Here is a 17,483-nt window from a genome sequence, read left to right as displayed (position 1 = left end):
GCGCCAAAAATCATTCATTCTTACTGAGCAGATGGTGAGAGTAGTTCATCGAGATAAACGTCTCCGGCACGATATTTATTATTGTGATGTTTTCCATTTGCAATCACGATTTAATAAAATCAGGCATACGTGCTTTATTTAAGAGCCTCAACACATACAACAACATATTTTAATAAATTTTAGACTAAAATTTTAATTACAATACCTTTGGTAACCTTTCCAGGATTAGATGTTTGAAGATGACACATTTTCACATTTAAAAGTTATTTTTATCCTGGCACATCGAAAATGCGGAATGAAAATATGGCGGAACCACAATTATTCGTATCAAACATTTTACGTACAGCCAATAAAAAGAAATATTTCGGAACTTAATGGAACTGATTATTCATTTTGTTATTTTTGTTTCTATATATGTGCTTTGTGTGGGTTGCATTATATGCATTATTTATATTTATGCCATTAAAGGTTTGAGTTTTTTTTATGGGGGGGGGGGTTTGGGGGGGGGGGATATTATTCTTTTTTATTATTATAAAAAAAAAAAAAAAAAAAAAATTGTCAGTACAGGTCATTACTTATTTTAAGGCTTTCATTTATTTACTTTTTCAAAATTTATTATTTCCTTTAGACTTTTTTTTTAATATTATTATTATAGGTCATTGGTTACATGTGTTTCAAAGGTTTTTCTCTCTTTTTTTTGTGAAGGAAACATTTATAAATGAAAAAAGCACATTTTTATTTAGTTAATAATTAAATTAATTAATTAATTAATTAATTAATTATTATTATTATTATTATTATTATTATTATTATTAAATCAATAATTTATTTATTGTTATTTTATTATTTATCAATTAAGTATTAATTAATTTTATGATATTATTTAGTTTTTATTATTAATATTATTAATTTATTATTTATTAATTGATTAATGAATGTCAAAATGTTAAAAAAACGGGCCGTAGATGTTTACCTTGATGAACTAATGGTGAGAGGAACTTAGAGCCAAACAGACTACTCCTACCTTCTGATTACATTTTAGTAATTTCTTTATAGTTTATACGTGATCATCTTGCAACTGATATCAGTGAAAGTTTGTTTTGTTTAACGACACCACTAGAGCACATTGATTTGTTAATCATCGGCTATCGGATGTCAGGCATTTGGTAATTTTGACACATAGTCTTAGAGAGGAAAGCCACGATATTTTTTTTCATTAGTAGCAAGGGATCTTTTATATGCACCATCCCACAGACAGGATAGCACATACCACGGCCTTTGATATACCAGTCGTGGTGCACTGACTGGAACGAGAAATAGCCCAATGGGCCCAACGACGGTCCTGTTACGGCTTATGAAAACAGTGGTCTTTCCAGTATTCAGGAAAGGGATGGAGGGAATCAGTGGAGCTGGTTCCACGTATAGGAAGGGATGGTACCTAAGATTTGCAGGGTACAAGTACTTCGAAAATGTCTTGTAAACGACGATGAACCTGATTACCCTGGTAGTTCAAGACGATGGCATGACTAATGATTTTGGATGGCGACCTAAATAAACGGATGGCGGAATCGCTGCCAATGGATGGCGGGCGTATTGGAAATAAGTCTAAAGAAATGGAGGACCCGCCATCGCTTATGACATGTAGCGAGACCCCGGTGAAAGGTTAATTTTCAGCTTGCTCCATACGAATTGTTAAAAATGATTTAGCTTCTATTTATGTTCTATTAATGTACTGAGACCCATTTCACAAAACATCAGGGACCGAATTTATAAAGCCTGTTTATGTCTTACACACTAGTAATTACATACATTTACAATGTTTTAATACCTGTGCTTATCACCCACCCCCCACCCAACCCCCCAAAAAACCCCCAAAAACAAAAACAGCAAAAACAAAAAACAAACAAACAACAACAACAAAAACAAACAAACAAACAAACAAACAACAACAACAACAAGAAACAAGGCTTCGTAAATTTGAGCCCATAAATTTACGTTTACGACTAGCAGTTGTACCGGTCATACGCTTACACGTGTTTGTCATCCATTTCCGTCGGTGGCCCCATTTGGCTATTTCTCGTTCCAGCTAGTGTTCCACATCTGGTGTAACAAAAGTCGTGGTATGTACTATCCTGTCTGTGCGATGGTGCATATAAAAGATCCCTTGTTGCTAATCGAAAAGAGTAGCCCATGAAGTGGCGACAGCGAGTTTCCTCTCTCTATATCTGTGTGGTCCTTAACCATATGTCTGACGCTATATAACCGTAAATAAAATGTGTTGAGTGCGTCATTAAATAAAACATTTCCTTCCTTCCATTTCACGCAGAAAATTACATCATTATGAAAGATGGATCATTTTAAGAACAATAGAAAATTATATATATGTACTTCAAAATATATTACTTGTACTGTTAGTAATAATAAGAATTGTGGTTTGGTCGTAGATTTACGTTTATGTGTAAAATTAGGTTTACAATGTTTTGTGAAATTGGACCTTGGTTCTGAGTTGTCAAATGTCCTTCATTCTAAACACTTAAAAAAGACAAACCAAATGTTTGAGAAGACGTTGACAATATTGTATTTTAGGCAGATGTGAGAGGGGGCGGGGAGAAGAGGGAGGGGACATAACACGGCTCTCTATGTTAGTGAGTTAGTGTTAAAGGTTATACTATACCAAATACAATTCCAACGACAACAATGTTAAAGTTTGTAGTTAAAAACGCTATATGCAATATATCCACCAAACTATGACCCATACATATCAGTACTGCAACCCCTCCCTCATTTTCAATATAACCGGATGGTAAAAACAAGCCTAGTTTTGCACAAAATTGTAGTACGTGTTTTTTTGACATGTTTCAAGACTACTTGACACAGTGGTACTAGATGAAATAAAATTGCATACATTTATTGCCCAGATGAAACTATGTTTGTTTGGACAATAAACTGTCACATTTATGACCAATGGCAGGACTTGTGGTATTAACTACTCTATCAAAGTATTTGCACCTTGAACTTTGACCCAGCCGGATGTTATTTGATTTAGTACTACCTAAAGAAAATTAATTTAAAGTAATAATAAATAATACAATATTTTTTATTTTGTTTTTAAATTGTTTATTGTTTCCAGAAACATAAGCAAGGTCAATGTTGGGGGCCTTGAATCATTGCTGTACATGGTATTATTGTAATATATATATATTATAATATATGTATACTATATATAATACATATGCATACGTGTTTTTGTGTGTGTGTGTGTGTGTGTGAGAGAGAGAGAGAGAGAGAGAGAGAGAGAGAGAGAGAGAGAGAGAGAGAGAGAGAGAGAGAGAGAGAGAGAGAGAGAGAGAGAGAGAGAGAGACAGACAGACAGACAGACAGAGACAGAGACAGACAGACACGCGGACGTGTGGAGTAACAGGGATGAAGACGAAGATAAACGAAAGGGATCACAAAGGGCGCGAGAAATGCACACATGCATAGTATTCAATATTAGTATGAAACAGATAGGTTTAACATGATACTATAAAACGGGATATTAGCTATGCAAAAGCCTTACATAATTGAAGGGAAAATGTGCTGGAGACTAGGAAAAAAAGTTCTCGAAATAGAAATAAAAGAGTGAACGAAGGGGAAAACATTATTGAAAGATAAATAAGATCAATGAAATCTTAAAAAGAAAAGAAATAGAAAATTGAGATACGTTTTCCGAACTGGCGATATTTTGCATAAAAATATGCTTACTAACTTATTCATATATTTTGTTATTAATAAGTTTATAAGTGCATTTATACAATTTGTTTGAAGAACTGTTGCCAAAGTTTCCACTGATCATCGAAGTCTATATATAGGCAATTTTTATAAAATATGTATTTTTCAATCGGTATTTTATTAATAATGAATCTTAGCATTGCGTTTTTATTTAATCTGATATTTTGTAATTTCGTTCTATATATATAATACTTTGCTTTTTTAGTATGAGCATAATACTTTCCCCATGCAAAACGTTTGGTACATGATTAAAACATAGATATATTTTGATTAATTTTAGAACTTGAATAAGAAGAAAATCAGGCAGACACATGGACAGTCAGACATAAACGGATGAGTAGCCAAATAAAACATGACGGTGTATATCTGGTTTCCGTCAGTGGCTTTAGGTCAAGTTGGTCATGCTTCGTTGAAGCTCTCAAATGGTACGTATATAAGTTGGTGGCCTGAAGGCTGTATCAGTAGTAGAGAACATTCCGAGTTTTTGCAAAGATGAAGCAGGACGTATGCGCCTGCTCTCTCGAGCTACCCCCCCCCCCACCTGGGGGGACTCATTGCTTCATACGGAGTACTTTTGGAATACCGCATCACGTACACCGGGCCACGGGCAACCGTGACCTTGGTGTACGGTGACCCAGCGAAGAAACCACCCAGGAGGAGAAGGAGGAGGAAGACGGACGCGCCAGGGGCGGACCGGGGGAGGTCAAAACCGGTAGCTCAACTACCGGCGGCGACTTTTCCCGTTGTGCACCCCAAGCCCCAGTCTACACCAGCGAGGCCAGATGTTCCAGCTCTGCCGGATCCAGCTGTCGACTCGCCAGTGGCGGACACGGTCCTGAACCAGGCCCTGATGGAATCGCCACCCACAACTCCGACGACTTCAACCCCCGGGATTCCAGCGATGCCACCCCCACCCAGGAAGAGTGCCGCTGTAGAGACCCAGGCCCGTCTTGTGGCCGTTGGAAAACGAAAGGCGATTGTGTCTCCAGGCGACCAACTAGCCAAGCCAAGTCCGCCGACACAACCGCCTTCACCTACTTCACCGCCAATAGAAGATCCGCCCTCTGGTCAGCCTTGGTCACTGCAGGCAGGCAAACTACCAACACGCTACTCGAGGCTGGTCAAGACCAACATTGAGGATGTTCGCCAGCTGCTTTGTGAGCCACTACAGGACACGTACCAACCTCTGCCACAGACGGAAGGAGAGTACTCGGTGCGCAGGATCACGATGAAGGATGGACGAGGCATTTGTCTCACCGTTCGCCGGAGGGGAATTTTCCACCAAGGGATGCTTCTCGATGAAATGGACAACCCGACCATCCACCGCGTCATTAAGACCGTTGCCGGGGAAGACTACCGTCCGCTCACCGAGATCATCGCCAAGACCACACACCGGCATGCCCTCCACCATCTGGATTCGTCCCTGTTCATCGCCTCTCCTTGACGACATCCCCGCTAACAACCTTTCCTAGGACAGGTATCAACCTCCTTTTTTGGGCTAGTTAGACTTTAAACGTTTTGGAAGCAGTTCAAAATTCTTATGTTTATTTTTTTATAAGTAGTCTAACGCATTTTACTTTGGCGCCCGTTCAATTGCTCAAAATCACCTTAAAAACCTTTTGGCTGAGCAGTCTTAACTATTTTGGGTTAAATTTTAGAGTCCGGACATGTATTTGGATGCAGTTACTCTTTGTAGACTTAGGTAAAATACAGGCTTCACCGAGGAATTGAAATTCAGCCAATCAGAGCACGGCTCCCACTCGGTGTACTTCAAGTTTGCGAAGTGTCTGCTATTTGGTCCGCGCTCGCTTTGACCTTACTAAATGGCTTTTTTCCAAATTCCGCCCACCTCAAACTTACCCCCCCCCCCCCCCCCCCCTGCTCCGGAGTTAGTCACTGGCGAAGTCAGAGGCTAAATCCGTAGTGGGCGTGCCTGAACCTTCGTGGATAGGGGCACGTTAATAGAGTTTCCAGTCCAGTCCAGTAGTAGAGAAAGCGACAGTGATAGTAGTGATGACAGTGACAGCAGTGGTGATAGTGACAGTGACAACATTGATGACAGTGACAGCAGTGATTACAGTGACAGCAGTGGTGACAGTGACAGCAGTGGTGATAGTGACAGTGACAACATTGATGACAGTGACAGCAGTGATAACAGTGACAGCAGTGACGACAGTGACAGCAGTGGTGATAGTGACAGTGACAACATTGATGACAGTGACAGCAGTGATTACAGTGACAGCAGTGGTGACAGTGACAGCAGTGGTGATAGTGACAGTGACAACATTGATGACAGTGACAGCAGTGATAACAGTGACAGCAGTGGTGACAGTGACAGCAGTGGTGATAGTGACCGTGACAACATTGATGACAGTGACAGCAGTGATAACAGTGACAGCAGTGGTGATAGTGACAGCAGTGGTGATAGTGACAGTGATGGCTATGGTGCCAGTAGCAGTAATAGCATAGGCAAGAAAAAACGCAAGAAAACTGCCAAAAAATCAGGAAAGAAAATAGGAAAAAAAACAGTAAAGAAAACGGGAAAGAAAATAGGCAAGAAAACTGGCGGAAAACCAGGCAAAAAAGTAGGCAAAAAAACAGGCAAGAAAGTTGGCAAAAAAAAAGGAAAGAAAGTTGGCAAAAAACCAGGAAAGAAAGTAGGAACGAAAAAGGTAGGCGCGGGTACCAACAATGGGTGTGACCAAGAATGTTTAGAAGATGACATTGCTGCGGAACATAAAGATCCCGACGAGATCATTTACCTTGATGATCTAAACTTAGACGAAGACAAGATCGAGGAATGGTGGATCGGATGGAGGATGGGAGGAACATACTCTCTGACAACTACCAACTGCTGCTGGGTTGTCTATTCTGCTTTACGAGCAGGGGGAGCTCCGTTCAGTATGAATCCTGTCTGGTCACCGGGTATTCTCTACCGCTATTTGCAGAGAATCAAACGTGGCTTTTTTGGCTTGATTGGTTCCTTCTTCACTTCCACACCTATTTAAGACTTTTTGGTTTATTTTGGTTGCTTGTTTATTTGTTTGTTCATTCTCATTCATGTCTTCGTTGAGACATGGGTATTTTTTGAACTTACTAATTTTTATTCCAAATTCTGCCCACCTCAAACTTACCCTCCCCCTCCTTGTCCCTGAACTGGTCACTGGCGATGGGCATGCCTGAACCTTTATTTATGGTTAATAGAGTTCCGCATTCCGCATTGTTTGTTTGTTTGTTTGTTTGGGAGGGGTGTAGGGGGTGTTGGTGTGGGTTTTTTTTTTTTGTTGCTTTTGCCGTTATTTTTTGTTTGTTAATTGTTTTGTTGTGTTAGTAGTTACAGTCATGTAAATATATGCAAATATAGCACAACTACTTTCAGTTAGAAATAACTTTAAAATCTTCCACAATATTGTGACGGCTAAAACTAACATTATGTATGATTAACATAAATGGAAAAAACTCTTCCAATACAAACGTAAATGATTCCAGGCAGATAACTGCATATAATTATTGAACAACTCATCCATGTAAATATTTTAAAATTATTTTCATATGTTTATACTTTGTTTATATTTGTAATTTGAAATTAATATTGTTGGTAATAACTTTTATTTTTTGTATCTTATAAGCCTGCTAAGGCTGAATAATGTATTATAATATATTTAAATGATGTGTAAATAATATGTAAATTTAGGTATGCGACAGTTTCATAAACAAATTGATGATGGTGATGATGGAATGTCCCGAGATGTGTTAGTCTGAGTAGACACAATAACAATTACATATTATTATTTTTTAAAAATTCGTTTAAAAAACACCATATTAATATGTTTGTGGTCATGCGCTAATGTTTGTAGCAGCCATTGTTGATTTTCTTTTTGATATATGTATATATATTTGCTTTTTTTAATGCGTAAAAAATTATTGGAAGGTAAAATATGATTTGGGCTACTACAAACATTAGGACAACCAACGTGTTGTTGATACAGATACTGATAAACAAGAATATCTTTAATGTGTAATTTTAATCGTGGACAAGGATCTCTTAGTCGTCAACAAGTTAAGCTACAATGACAGCAAATTCAAGACAGTCCCTTTCAGGCCCGTAGAAACGATATCTGGAGGGGGACAGTCTTTAATGGGGAATCACAGCCTTTAGTGGGTGGGAGCACAAGCCATAATTTGGTATCTTTATTGATCTAACGTAGGACAACAACAACAAAAAACCACAAAAAAACCCGAAAAAAACCGAAGAAAAAACCCCGTACATTTTTGTCCACGAGTGGCGGGCACAAGACACCAAAGCCCAATTCCTACCGGCCTTCTTCGAAAATCCGCAATTTAGGATCGATCCTCGTCGGCGCGCCCATTGGGCTATTTCTCGTTCCAGCCAGTGCACCACGACTGGTATATCAAAGGCCATGGTATATGCTTTCCTGTCTGTGGGACGGTGCATATAAAAGACCTCTTGCTACTAATGAAAAATGAAAAGGGTTTCCTCTCTAAGACTATATGTCAAAATTACCAATTGTTTGACATCCAATAGCCGATGATTAATAAATCAATGTGTTCTAGTTGTGTCGTTAAACAAAACAAACTTTTCTTCGAAAATCTGATGAATTCGCTTGGGAATAAAGGAAAAATCATTTCATACTGAGTCATGCTGAAACGGGTGATGTGACAGCAGGCTGTGAAAGACTGAGTCCCCTAGGTGAAACCTGCTCAACAGCAACCCTCCCCAAAAATAAAACAAAACAAACAACAACAACAACAGACGAATAATAAGAAACAAAAACAAAACAAAACAAAAACCCCAGCAACCCCCCCCAAAAAAAAACTACAACCCCCCCCCCCCCCAAACAAAACAACAACAACAAAACAAAACAAAACCCCTCAATAAAACCCAACAACAAACAACATGAAAATTACAACAGACAAACCACAATAACAACATCATCAGCAACAAGAATAACAGCTGTCCCCGATTTATAGCTACGTTGCAATAATTATATATAAGCAACGCGTGGGATATGACGACTAAGTATTTATCGTAACATATTAAATATGTATATTTATCTTGGTATGAACTATTCTGCTTTTCATCATGCTGTGACAAAAGTAAAAGTAGATCCTTATACAAATTGGGTTCGCACAATGAAAACACATTTTCAAAGTTTTTGATTGTCAAGTTGTACCTATGCTAACATACTCATCTGTAGTATGTGGGTCTTTCTAAGGTTACTACAATTGAAAGGGTGCATACATTTGCATTTAAACGTTTTTTGTCTGTTCCCTCACATGCACCCAATCATATGGTTTATACAGAAACTGGCAGATATCCTCTCTGTATCGCAACAATGATTAAATCTGTTAAATATTGGACACGTCTGTTACAATTGCTTTCTACTAGATCATGTAAGTAAACATATATAATGCTTTATAATTATTGTTGTAATGGGAAAAAGAATTGGGAAAGTCAGGTGGAAAATGTATTATGTAGTAATCGCTTCGGCTATGTCTGGATGTTTCAGGAAATAGGCAACGTTAAAGCTTTTTTGCATTAACAACTTTAAAATTAAAGGGACATTCCTGAGTTTGCTGCAATGTTTAAGATGTTATCGACTGACAGAGACTTTTTAACAATTGTAATTATATATCATATCATATCATAAATATATATATATATATATATATATATATATATATATATATATATATATATATATATATATATATATATATATATATATTGGCATAAAATATTAGTGGCCGTATATTAAACGTGTTTTTGATCGTTCTAATATTTGTACTAGGTTAAATTTCCATTTTATTTCATAAAATAAAAAAATTTCGTACGTACGAAATTATTTGAAGAGAAAATCCAGCTTGGGCTTCTTACAAATATATTAAGACGACCAGAAACGCATTGAATATACAGACACTGATATTCTAAACAAAAAAATATGTGTAATATGTAAGTTTAATCGTAGAATATTTTATTAGTCGGAAACATCTTATAATGCAGCAAACTCGGGAATGTACCTTTAAGACTTACAGATGCATATTTACAAGAATAGTCAATAGGCGTAAATTGTAGTGATAAATATGAATTGTTAAGATCACGTAAGTCAACTATACTTGTTGAAAGACATTTGGATTGGAAAATACGTGTATAACATCTTAGAAATGCTTTCACGATATAGATATAGACATGACATGTCCAAAAAAAATTCTGTTTGTCTTGTACAATTGAAGATGAATTCCAGTTTATTTTTATATGTACATTGTATAATGATTTAAGAATCAAATATCTGACGCACCCACCCCCGCCCCCAAAATACAGATGTGAACCTAACAGACTTAAAATTATAATCTTTCTGAATACAAAAAGGTAATGTTTATAAATGGATATTAAGTAAATTTGTTTGTGATACGTTGAGAGCTCGAGTTGTATTCTCTAATAATAATAATAATAATAATAATAATAACCCCCTGCAGACAGCCTGAGTTGAATCATATTAGTAAATAGCTAAATTTGGTAATACACAGAAAATTCTAGCACTTAGTAACATTGTACTAACTTTTTTTTTTTTTTTTTTTTTTTTTTTTTTTTACTCTTTTGGTGCATTGATAAAAAAGGGGGAGTAACTTTCTTTCCGTCCTAATAAAAGTAGTTTGGCTAAATTACAAGTTTATAACTTTATTTATTGCCTGACGTTTTCAACTCATCAGCATACACAATAAATACAAGTATATATACAATATGTACAGTATAATGGTGGGGAGTGATTTAATCATAATTTTTACATTATATGATACATGTCAAAAACACAATACAAATATAAATATACAATATAAACATAGATTAAATCAAATTATTTCTTAAATTATTTGACCGAATTAAATATTTCCAAAGTTTATTGAGCTCTAAAATGTTTCCAGTAGTTAGTAGTTGAATTAGCTTAAACCACTAGTTCGTCTATAATAATACGCTTTAATATATATATATTCATTGGAATTACAAACTGCACATAGTCTTTGTTATATCAGTCATTTTTTTGCAACATTTTTCGATCTACCAAATTCTATGTGTTTTTTCAAAAATTCTATGACAGGGACATACCCTAGTTTCAACCCGTGAAAATTAACACTAAGTTTATTTAATCTACAAACCTGTAACACATTGGGATAAAGTTACAATTGAGTGAAACACGAGTCTGTAACTTTGAAATGGTGAAATACCCTCTAACAATAGTCTAAAACTCGACTCCATAACTGTTACTTCTTTAAAAATATGAGAAATGCATTTTGTGATATTAAAAACACTAGGATGACCAAAAATACTTCGAATGTACGGAAATTGATAATCTAAACAATAAAATCTAAGTAAAGTATGATTTACGTTATCAAAAACGGCTTTAATAGTAAACAAATATGCGTTAGTGTTTAAAAACTAGGGTATATCCCTTTAACTTATGAGCACATATTCTAATATTTGCTAATTATTTTAAATAAATCATTGCTATAGGTTTTTTCAAATAAATTTGTAACTTAAATTCGTTTAATAAATATTGATAAAGACTTCCTTTTGATGTTGTTTTTATTCTGCTGTAGCATTCCAGCATAAATACATCCCGTAATCTTTCTTTTATTATGGTGAAATTATCATTATCTAACTTTTCTAAATTCCACATATAACGTAAACCAATCGTGCTGAGTTCCTGTCTGATACTCGTCAACCAGCTGTCTTCATATTGCTCAATGGCGGGACGTTGTCCAGTGGTAAAGCGTTCACTTGATGCGCCATCGGTCTGGGATCGATCCCCGTCGGTGGACCCATTGGGATATTTCTCGCTCAAGCCAGTGCACCACGACTGGTATATCAAAGGCCGTGGTATGTGTTATCCTGTCTGTGGAATGTTGCATATAAAAGATCCCTTGCTGTCAATCGAAAAGAGTAGCCCATGAAGTGGCGACAGCGGGTTTCCTCTATCAATATCTGTGTGGTGCTTAACCATATGTCTGACGCAATATAACCATAAATAAAATGTATTGAGTGCGTCGTTAAATAAAACATTTTCTTCATATTGCTGTATTTCTACATAAAGAGCCTATAAATACCTGTCGGTAATGACCGCATGTATATGCATGTATACTGATAATCTGATTTATGATATATATGTTATATTGTATACATGTAACGCGCCACTCATTGTTACGGGGTGATCAACCCTAGAACAAATAAAACATTTTCAATTTCAATTTGAAAGATTTATATTTGGATGCAATTTTTTCGTAAGCCTTTTCTTATGTCAAATGCCGTTCGTCCCTGCCCTCGAATTATAGCTAATTGTTGTCTGCCATATGGTTATTTCGAACCTTTGTAGAGTTAGTTCGAGAGGAAACCCGCTGATGTCGTATAGACTACCCTTACAGATCAGCAAGATATCTGTTATAAGCACTTTCTCGTGTAGGTAGCACAATACCGTGTTTTGGCCGTCTCCCCAGATGTGGGTGTCCTCCAAAATATCACGCTATATATGGAGTACTGTTTAATCTTAATTTTCATTGGAAGAAGAAGAAGGAAATGTTTTATTTAACGACGCACCCAACACATTTTATTTACGGTTATACTGCGTCAGACATATGGTCAAGGACCACACATATATTCAAAGAGAAAATCCGCTGTCGCCACATCAAGGGCTACTCTTTTTCGATTAGCAGCATGGGATCTTTTATATGCACCATCCCACAGACAGGGTAGTACATGCCACGGCCTTTGATATACCAGTTGTGGTGCACTGGCTGGAACGAGAAAGAGCCCAATGGGCCCACCGACGGGGATCGATCCTGGACCGACCGCGCATCGAGTGAACGCTTTTCCACTGGGCTACGTCCCGTTCCTAATCTTCATTGGATGAGAAACACCTCATCTATTTCCCCATGCAATTATAACCTCTGATACACATTAAAAAAAAAAGGTCTTCAAGGACAGCAATATTTGCTTATCACGCAGACAGGACAGCACATACCACGACATTAAATTTACCAGTAATGGAGTATTGGATTGGACGGGGGGGGGGGGGGGACTCGACGGATCCAACAAGGGCGATAAGTCCCGCGTACAACGACACCTGATGCGTGTTCAGGAGGGCGAGCGATTGCAGTCGCTCGCTAGACTGGCTTTTGCGTCTAACGTTTAAAGGCATACTGTCACGGATTTAAGGACTTTATTTCTATAAAAATGGATAACAAATAAAAATTACATTAATTGTTGGAAACCAAATCTAGCTATCGCATCACCTTAACTGAACCATGATGGAGTGAAATCCATGTCATCCCTCTCGGTAATTTTAGTTTTTGAATTATGGACCATTTGCCATAATTCAATTATTTTTACAAAATGTCATTAATAAATGGAGTATGGTGGTTGTAAAGATGGTTGAATAAAGTACATTTAGGGACAAATCAAAATATTTTATGTTGAAGTAATACTTTGTTACACCATTAAATAGGTCAGTGGTCTGTGACAATATGCCTTTAAACGAATGTGATATGATAGAAAACGAAGGTACCAGTCAAAATGTTCGCGAGTGCTCGGCCCCATGAACACGTCGACCATATTCACTGAACTAAATCCATTTTCTCCTGCTATTAAAATATAGAAACCGCAGTTGCAAATATATACTAAAACAGTTTTCCACTACCTTACACTGCGAATTCACTGTTGTACCCACCCCAGTGACGTAGTCAGGAGTGGGGGTTGGGGGTAGTTCACGAGAACCATGCCCGCCCCTTCCCCCATCAAACCTTTTTAAAAAGAAAAACGTATTAAATTTTATAAAATGATACATACATGCTGGTGCATACATAGTGTGGGTTGCACACCCCCCCCCCCACCCCCACCCCCAATATAGAATCCTGGCAACGCCAGTGCCACCCCCATTCATTCGATGAATTCCTAAAGCCACTAAATGATAAAAGTATATATACCGGTCCCTACTTGTTAAGCTGACTCATGACGTGCTCAGACAGTTGGCCATTTACCTGACGAGTCATGTTCGGGGGGTTGTGCATTATAAATCCAAAGTATCGTACGGTCTATGGGTTCGCTCTCTTGTGACGAATCGGTGCGCCGATTGAATGGCGGAGCTGTACAGAACTATGCATTTGCCTCGTTTTTTTCTCTCAAAAGAAGCTATTTCGAGTTATTCTATAATTAATAACGATGTCCTGGTTAATATGGCGGCGCACCGACATGATAGAGAATGTCCGACGAAGACGAAACACCTGCTATGCGGACAGCATGCTGGGTTTTCTACAAAGAGAGAACATTCAAAGAGAGAACAAAAAAAAAAACCCCAAAAAAACCCCCACACAAATGTCAAAAATAGGCATTTAAGAAATAAGTGGGGAGGAGGGGGGTGTGAAGATATAAATATGTAACGGCGGCGGGGCAGAGTTTGAGAAGAAACCTTGTTACCGACGCATAAAACAATTCCTTCTGATCAGCAGCAAGCTGTTTTATTTTAAATAGATATATATATATATATATATATGTGTATGTGTGTGTGTGTGTGTGTGTGTGTGTGTGTGTGTGTGTGTTTTTAAGGGGATTCCGGTTATGTAGGCTACTCTAGAAAATATATTTTTTTAAAATCGCTTGGAGCAGTTGTTTCAACCCCGCACCACTTATATTTGGGACGGGGGAAGGGAATACTATGTATGTGTATGATTTTATAAAATTTAATATCTAAAAAAAAAATTAATTCTAAAATCTTGGGCCCCCGTTAGCCCCCCCCACCCCCCCCCACTGCTCCGCACATACATACGCCTGATTCCCTCTACCCTGAGTACTCTGTCGTTTGAGAGCTAGACAGACGTTTGGACGGCTATGTGAACTATCAAAACCATAAGCGTACGTGACAGGGGGTAAGGGTGGGGTGGGGGTGGGGGGAGCAACTGTCCCCTAGTGCTGGAGCTAATCCTCAAATTCGATCAAAAACGATAAAGATATTCGGGCAAAATGTTTCAATTATTCTACCCGAATATTTATTTGTAATTCGTGTAAAAATGCGTAATGATTCGTTTGCAACCCTATTGCTGTTTGGCAGTATTGCTAATATGAAAAACACTTTTATCCAGAGATTCGGGCATTTTCGTTTAATTTGTGCAAAAACAAGCCTGCCCCCCCCCCCCCCCCACCCCACCCCTTGCAAAAATGGGAGCCCGTACGCCTATCACCATAACCGTCCAAATGTTCGTCTAGCTCTCGAACGACCGAGTACTCTGGCTAGACAGTCTCGTTGAGGGCAGATCATTTGGATGATGATACTGATGATGATGGACGACAATAATGGTGATGATGGACGACGATAATGGTGATGATGGATGACGATAATGGTGATGATGGACGACGATAATGGTGATGATAGATGCCGATAATGGTGATGATGATGACGTAAGATATTGCTTGTGTTGAACTATAGCTCAAACGTTCTGTCCTGGTTATTACCAAGTGGCATCTCCACAGCTTTCTTAGTCAGGGCGTAGCTGGGCCTCAAATAAAGTTGATCTTTTGGGGACGATTCGCTTTATTAAACACCATTTGGAAAACAAAATAATGCACTTTTATTGTTTTTAAAGGGACAGACCCCAGTTTTTAAACACTACGACGTATTTTTCACTATTAAAGCCGTTTTTAATAATTTAAATTAGGAGTACTTACATTTTATTAATTAGAATATTCGTTTTCGTACAACTGAAGTGGTTCTGGTCATCCAGGTTTTTGTAATAACCCAAAAAGCATTTTTCGTAATTCTGAAAACGCACGTTTGTCTGAGAAGTAATGGTTATCGAGACAGGATCTAGTCTATTTTTAGACAATATTTTCAGGGGTAAATATCACAAACTTCACCTTTTTTCTGCTATAACCGTATCCAAATGTTTTGCAGATGTGTAGATTAACTAAACGTACTGTCCATTTTCAAAGGCTAAAACTAGGGTCTGCGTCTTTAAGTTATGCACGGGAATAGGCAACGCGCTCAGCTATACGCCTATTTTGGGTTGGTCTAAAGCACTAGCCCCCCCCCCCCCCACCCAGTCTTGCCTCAGTTAAAATCAAGATTACAAAAAAAGAAAAGAAAAAAATGTTTGTTGCCAGCGTATTAGGTTTTCATTTAAAGGGACATTCCTGAGTTTGCTACATTGTAAGATGTTTCCGACCCATAAACTATTTCTACGATTAAAGTTACATATTAAATATATTTTCTTGTTTAAAATATCAGTGTCTGTATATTCAATACGTTTCTGGTCGTCTTAATATTTGTAAGAAGTCCAAACTGGATTTTGTCTTCAAATAATTTCGTACGTACAAAAAAAAAAAAAAATTTAGGAAATAAAATGAAAATTAACCTAGTACAAATATTAGAACGATCAGAAACACGTTTAATATACAGCCACTAATATTCTAAACAAGAAAATATATTTAATATGTAAACTTTAATCGTAGAAATATTTTATTAGTGGACAATATCTAAAAATTGCAGCAAACTCGGGGCGGGACGTAGCCCAGTGGTAAAGCGCTCGCTCGATGCGCGATCGGTCTGGGATCGATCCCCGTCGGTGGGCCCATTGGGCTATTTCTCGTTCCAACCAGTGCACCACGACTGGTATATCAAAGGCCGTGGTATGTACTACCCTGTCTGTGGGATGGTGCATGCAGACAGGATAGAACATACCATGGTGCACTGGGCAGAGCGAGAAAGATCGAAAAGTGATGTTGATGGTTAATAATTTTAAATGGTTAAATGATACATATAAACCCTGAGATTGCAGCTTTAAGAAATATTTACTTAGAGACGCAGTCTGAAAGTTGCAAAATTACCAAAATATTCATTTTCTCCTGTGAAGTGAAAAACATTAAAGCTTGAAGTACATGTCCCCCCGTCCCCTCTCTAAAACAACCCCCCAAACATACAGACCGGCCTCGGTGGCGCAGTGGTTAAGCCATCGAACTACAGGCTGGTAGGTACAGGGTTCGCATCCCAGTACCGGCTCCAACCCAGAGCGAGTTAAGGTTTCAGAGGGTAGGTGTAAGGCCACTACACCCTCTTCTCTTTCCCTAACCAACTAACAACTAACAACTAACCCACTGTCCTGGACAAACAGCCCAGATAGCTGAGGTGTGTGCCCAGGACAGCGTGCTTGAACCTTAATTGGATATAAGCACGAAAATAAGTTGAAATCAACCAAACATACAAACAATCATACAAAAACAAACAGAATTCTTGGAACGAACGATCGTGGAAGGCACAAGACACTAAGGAGTCCGGGGGCATAGATGTTTTTATTTAACGACGCACTCAACACATTTTATTTACGGTTATATGACGTCGGAAACATGGTTAAGGACCACACAGATATCGAGTTAGGAAACCCGCTGTCGCCACTTCATGGGCTACTCTTTTCGATTAGCAGAACGGGATCTTTTATATGCACCATCCCATAGACAGGATAGCACATACCACGGCCTTTGATGTACCAGTCGTGGTGCACTGGCTGGAGCGAGAAATAGCCCAATGGGCCAACCGACGGGGATCGATCCCAAACCGACCGCGCATCAAGCAAGCGCTTTACCACTGGGCTACGTCTCGCCCCAGATGCTCTAAAATGCCATTTTGGCTGCCATTCCAGGGAGGTTACATATTTAA

The sequence above is a fragment of the Gigantopelta aegis genome, chromosome 2 (assembly GCF_016097555.1).
Source record: "Gigantopelta aegis isolate Gae_Host chromosome 2, Gae_host_genome, whole genome shotgun sequence".
Lineage (NCBI taxonomy): Eukaryota > Metazoa > Mollusca > Gastropoda > Neomphalida > Peltospiridae > Gigantopelta > Gigantopelta aegis.
Note: the sequence above shows the minus strand (reverse complement) of the source record.